The sequence below is a fragment of the Alligator sinensis genome, unplaced genomic scaffold (assembly GCF_000455745.1).
Source record: "Alligator sinensis unplaced genomic scaffold, ASM45574v1 scaffold428_1, whole genome shotgun sequence".
Classification (NCBI taxonomy): Eukaryota; Metazoa; Chordata; order Crocodylia; family Alligatoridae; genus Alligator; species Alligator sinensis.
Window position 1 is genome coordinate 1144477 of NW_005841919.1, and position 6652 is coordinate 1151128.

The window sequence follows — 6652 nt, forward strand, 5'->3', positions numbered from 1 at the left end:
AGCAAGGAAAGTTTAGGTTACATATTAGGGAAAACTTTCCCATTAGGAGAGTAATAAAATACTAAAACAGGCTACCTAGGTAGGTTGTGGAATCTCTGTCATTGGAGGTTTTTAAGATCCAGCTCAACAAAGCCCTGTATGGAATGATCTAGTTGGGGGTGGTCCTGCTTTGAGCAGAAGGTTGGACTAGATGACCCTCTGAAGTCCCTTTCAATCCTAATTTTCTATGGTCCTATAATTCTTTATCCACATTCTTTCCACTGGAGGGCTGCCTCTTACTAAGGCCTTATCTCCACTTAAAAGCTATGTGTTAATAGCTGTACTAACTCAACCCCTTCTATGCCATGTCAGTGGCAGGTCCCAGGGAGGATGGGACTGAACACACCCCACCTACCTGAGCTTGGTGACACATTCTAGAGATAGAAAGATGCCCATGAGGCTTCTCCAGCCTCATTTCCAATGCTTGGTCTCAGGCCTGCCAGATAACCAAGGGCTGGAGAGCAAGTGCTGGGGATGAGCCCAGAACCACCTGAAAGGGGAACTTACTTCTATAGAAGACACCAGTGGACTCAGGTGGGGGGACGGATGGTCGGGAGGGGACATGGCTGGCCCTGTTCTCTCCAGCCGCCACCACCGACATAGTAAAAATGACCCCTCAATGTAGATGCAGCGTATAATGAGGAGTGCGTTTCCCAGTACAGTCTGTGCTAATGGCACTGATGACACTTGAGTAGAGATACAGAATTACTAAATAAAGACTAATACTTATTTAAAACTAGAATGTTACAGTAAGGAGAACACTTCACAAAATAAACTTCTTTGTTATTATTTTCCTTGACTATGTTGTGTCTAAACATCTGACAATAACTGATTTTAAAAGGATGCAAATGCAGCAGTAACTGATGCACCAAATATTCTGGTGCTCATATACTGTAATTAAAACAGAAATACTGTATAAAATATAAACTAAATGTTCTAAGCCCTTGGCTGATGCATATACTCAAAAAGCTCTGAATATAGCTTTTCATGACTGGAACATAAGAACTGAAGAATTTAACCTGTTAGGAAAGATAGAAATAATAACAAATGACATAGGATAACAGCATATATCAAGGAAGTGATAGATGGTGATGAAAACTATGGCATAGACAAAACAGAATCTGTTTTGGGTAAGGATCACATAAGGAAGGAAAAGTGAAAAGGGTCCCATAGGAATTTTATGGGGGCTTATTGTGTATCCTCAGGCTCTTACTTGGATATGAACAGAAATCTCTGTAAGGTCATGGCAAAATTTAGTAATTGTGGAAATTGTGTAATTATGGGAGACTTTAATTTCCCAGTTATAGATCGGATAACAAATGCCACCAATAACCGTAGGGCACATATATTCTTGGGTGAGATTGCCAATAGATTTCTCTATTAAACGGCTGCTGAATCAACAAGAGACAATGCCATTTTAGATTTGGGTTTGCTAAATATTAAGGATCTCATAGAAGAATTGTTTATAGAAAACAAGGTTGGATCAAATCTACATAAGTGAATTCAGTACATTCTGAACTATAGGATAGTCTAGAATTGCAAATGATAAGAAATTAAAGGAAATAATTAGGGAAGCCAACTAGATTCAAGGCCTTGTTACACATTACACTGTAAGCCATACAAAAGTTGATGGGTGTTAGCGCTAGCTCAAGTTTGGAGTAGTCACACGTTCAGGCCAGCCCCCCCGGGGGCCTGGAGGATTGAAAGGTAAGAATTCCACCCCTCTCCCATTCTGGGTTTCCCCTTGGTCCCTTCTCTCTGGGGCTCCCTCCTTGCCCCTTGGGGATCCCCCTACCCTCACTTGCTTGTGACTGCCCACACTATTTGTCCCAAGGGAGCAAGCAGGGAACGGTTAATCTGCCTGCCCAACCCCCACCACTACAGAGCTGCTTCTCCTCTCTTAGGGTGGCCTTGTGTCCTGGTTTGGCTGGGACACTCTAGGATTCGGTAGCCCAGTCTTTGTAGGTTGGTCAAAAGTCCTGGCTGGAATCCGGTGGGGAAGCAGAGCCCATGGTGCACCAGGTAGGTGGCTGGGCAGGCACTGCTGGTCCTGTGCAAGGATGTGCCACATGTGGGAGGGTTGGCACCTGCTGCAGTCTACCCACCTTGCTCCCATCTAGAAGCAGCAGCACTTGTCTGGCCACCTGCCTGGTGCACCATGCTGCTCCACCTCCCTGCTGGACTCCAGTCCAGGACTTTTGACTAACTGGCTGGGACCCGGCTACAGAGTCCTGGAGTGTTCTAGCCAAACCAGGGCCCATAGCCACCCTATCTTCTCTGGGTTGAGCAGCTGCAACAGGGCAGGCAGGTTAACCCTTCCCTGCCTGCCCCACCTACCCACCAGGGACAGGCAGCCACAAGTAAGCGAAGAGGTGTGGCGGGGGCAGTGAGTGGGGATCCGGGGTGCTGGGGAGAGTCGATAGCCTACAGATGAAAAATTTGATGAAAGGCACAAGAACATTTGGAATTTATTCAAGAACATCCATTGATGGACAGAATCATTATGAACTTGTATAATAGACAAGGAAAGCATTTAAGATGGTACAACTAAACCTGGTACACTAGACATGACAGGTATGTAGGGATGTAGTAATTAAATAAGTTCATTAATCAGCAAATGGTAAGGTGCGTGGCACCAGACATGGCTGATCGTGTGTGGGCAATGATGTGTGCTTGATGTAAACACTTCTAACGTACAAAAGTATAGAACAGAAACATTCTTTGGGTTTGTGTTTAACCTTGCACTATCCCTCCTGTCAGCCAGTCTGATCACCTGGCTGGTAGTATGAATATTTAATTAGCATTCCTGAATAGCTGCATGCTTATTTGAACCATGTTGTGGTAGGACCTAATCAGCCCTTGGAAGCAACAACAACAAAAGATTCTTCAGTCATCTAAACCAGGGGTGGCCAATCTGCAACATGAGCGACAAGTGGCACAGGCAGATTTTATGTGGCATGCAGCAGATTGGGGAGGGGACAGGCAGCACAATGGCAGATAGGGCAGGGAGCAGAAAACAGAGCATCAGATCAAGCAGGGAGTACAGGGCAGGAAGCAAAAGGTAGAGCAGCAGTTCAGGTAAGGAAAAGGGATTGGAGTGGCTTGGGGAGGATGCAGGGCTAATTTGCAGCATGCCTACCAAAAAGGTTGGCCCCCATTGACCTAAACAAAGAAAACCAGGAGAAAAGAAGTTTTTCACTGAAGTTGGAGTGGAGGGTCAAGGATAATCTAGATATGGCCTAAGAACTGAATGAATATTTTGCTTCAATCTTCAATAAAGATGAAGATTTAAATGAGGATGATGGTAGACTACCAATTGAGAACAGCAACACAGTAAAATTTCTACATCTAAGATGAAAGCAAAGCACAGGTTGTTTACTATGACAAGACTGAGGGACATGGAAAATCTATAGCCCAAAATATTGAAAGAAATGTCATGTGAAATAGTACTCTTAGAGCATGGATCTTCAATGAATCTGTTGATTTAAGGACAGTACCCTACAGCTGGAAAATGGCAAGCATAGGATCGATATTCAAAAATGGGGACAAAGCATCCTAAGTAACTACAGGACTTTTAGTTTGAGTTCAGCATTATGCAAGGTCTTAGAACAGACATGGAAGGGAGAAAAAAGCAAAGTTACATATATAAAAGAAAATGGGACAAAACAATAGATGAGATGCCACTCCACCTGTTATGCACATCAGTGAAGTTAAGTCGCCTAGGAATGATCCTATCCCACCTTACATGAGTCCCTGAAACACAGTTAATGAAAAAGGTGAATGAGTCCTGCTAGTCACTGTTTGGTGACAATCTTAGGAGCAGAATAAGGGTACATTAAAGAAGTACATGCATTTACAGAATTTTCAGGAACTTAAGCAGGGTAGAATAGAATTGCATTTAGGCATGTACCTAAGTCTGCTTAGATGCCTCATAAGTAGAATAGGATCTGACCCAAAATGACTTTATCCAAAGAAGATTATATCACATGAACCTAATTATTCTTCTGTGCTAGAGTAACTATTTAGATACTGACAATGCAGTTCACTTCGTCTGTTTAGAAGTAAGCAAAGTACTCAATACCATGTCTCTTGGGAAATTATTAGCTAAACTGTACTAGATGAGGATTAATAGCATAATTATGAGGTACATAAGAAGTTGGTTAACAAAGGAGATTACAACGGGTTATGTTGACAGGCTGGGGAATGGTTCTTAGGGATGTTTCACAAGGATCAGTCTTGGGACACATCCTTTCTAACATTGTTATTAGTGAGCTTCGTGCAAAAAAGAAACGTGTGCTTATGAAAAGTGCTTTTTCCTGCAAACAAAAAGCTGGGAAGTACTGACCAAATAGCAGAGGATCAGATTATTTTTCAGGAAGATTTAGATTACTTTATGGAGTGTAACAATAGAAATAGCATCAGATACATTAGTACAAATACAAAGTCGGTCTTTTGGGGTGAAATTCTGCTCCCCTTTGTGCATCTAAATGGCAGTTTTTTAGCCATAAAAGTGGTATTTTTGGCACTTGCACATAGGTAGTGATTCTATTACACCTGTGCTGTGGATATGTAAACAAGCTCATCTACACTGAGCATGCACAGTAGGCTATTGCTTGGCCAAAACATACGTGGCTACATATGTATGCCCATTGTGGACATTTACTTGTACCTCAGTCCCTAAAGGTAGACCAGAAACCAATGACTAATGCATATTAGATCCCAGAGCAGGATACCCCTCCCACATGGGTGCACGAGGGGGCCCACTCCTCACCAGGCTGCAGCAATGAGAGTGCAGCCACACACCCTTTAGCTGTGTGACACATGTAAAGTGAAGAAAGCTCTTTGTGTATGTGCCACACAGATGAAGAGTGTGGGGTTGCAGTCCTTTGCTGTGATTCTGGATGCCAAGAAGCCCTCAAAGCTCACCAGCATGTCATCTGGTGAGCTCAGAGCTATATGAGTTCACTGGTACAGGGTCTTCCCAGAGTCCCTGCTTTCAGCTCCAGAGACTGCTCGTGTTCACTTGGAAAAGTGGTAGTTGGAAAAGAGGGGGGAAACACGTCCAGACCCCTCCCTTGTGTTTCTTTTGAAGCTGGTTCCTTGGACAGCCAAGAAAGGAAGGCATGTAATATCAGGAGCAGGAGAGAAACCTACTGGGTGCATGACTCAGTGAGGTGGACACTGGCCTCAAAAGAAGCATGGTCTGGGTTCATAGCCTGGACCCTTGCTCCTAATGGATCAGAAACTTTCCTACTTTACTGTTCTCCATCCATTTTTTTTTTCAATGACTATTAAATGCAAAGGAAAGTGGCTCACTTTCCATTACCCAATCCAGGTGCTCTCTGTTCCTATGATGTAGTCTGACATGCCCAGAGAAGGGGTAATAAACTCACTCCTACTTTTTAGCCAAGTGATTTGCAAGGTTTATGTGAGTTTTCTGCAACATAAAATAGAATTCTGCTCTGTGGCTATAAAAAGGGGGCTCAAAGACTGGAGACATGGGCAGATCCAGGATCATGGTGATGGGGGTATAGCCACATCCCCTTCATTGGTGTAATGTATGTGCAGTAAATAGAGCTCATTGTGCACATGCCACACAGAAGAGGGTGTAACCACCACCCTCCCCTCCTTCCCTTGCTAGGAAACTAGATGCCAGCGAGCCCAGAGCTCCTCATGTGCTGTCTGCTCTACCAACTCACTGACTGGTCAGCATAGGCAGTGGAAGACCAAGGCTAACAGGGCTCAGTCCCCGCAAATGTGGGGCAGTAGATAGGGCCGCAATGAGGCTCAGTCCCCGCAAATGTGGGGCAGTAGGTAGGGCCGTGAGGCAGCCCAGCCGTGGGCTCTGGGTAGCTGCAGCAGAAGTGGGGAGGGGCATGCATGAAACCAGGATTGCAGCCCAGGGTGTTGATGACTGCCTACCCAGCAGGGCAGGCAACTATCAGTCTGTTCTGTGAAGGGGAAGGGGCTTGGGTGGGGGAAGAGGCAGCAGATCAAGACCCTCAGATTAAGGGAGGAAGTGCAGCAGAGGCAGGGGCTGGGATGAATGGGGCCCTGACCGGGCCGGGTGGTGGGACAATTGGAGCCCGGGCAGTTCATTCAGGGGCATGGGGGGACTCCTGCTGCTGTGCACACCTCAGTGGAAGCTCAGAGGATGCATGCCCCCCCAATCTGTGCACAGGGCAGAGGCGGCTGCCGCTGCAAAGTGGGCTCTGTGCACTGCTGCCAGTGCAGCTGCCCCAGGAGTGGCACAACGCCATGTGCATCTTGCCACTGCTGGGCTGCGCTGTGCCTCTTGACTGCCCAGTGAGACACACATGGCGTTGCATGGCTCTCAAGGCAGCTGCAATGGCAGCAGCACGCAGCGCCCAGCTAGCAGCTGCCTCCACGCCGTGCACAGATCACAGGGTGGGGGGGGAGCCACATGCCCCCATGCCTTTGCCAGGGTACACACAGTGTCAGGAGCGCCCCCACTACCCCCCACCCCTTAACAAGCTGCCCAGGCTCCAACTGTCCCACCACCCAGACTGGCTGGGGCCCCATTCACCCCTGCCCCTGCCTCTGCCCCACACCCCACTTCACCATGGGGGCCTCAATCTGCCCCCCTACCCAC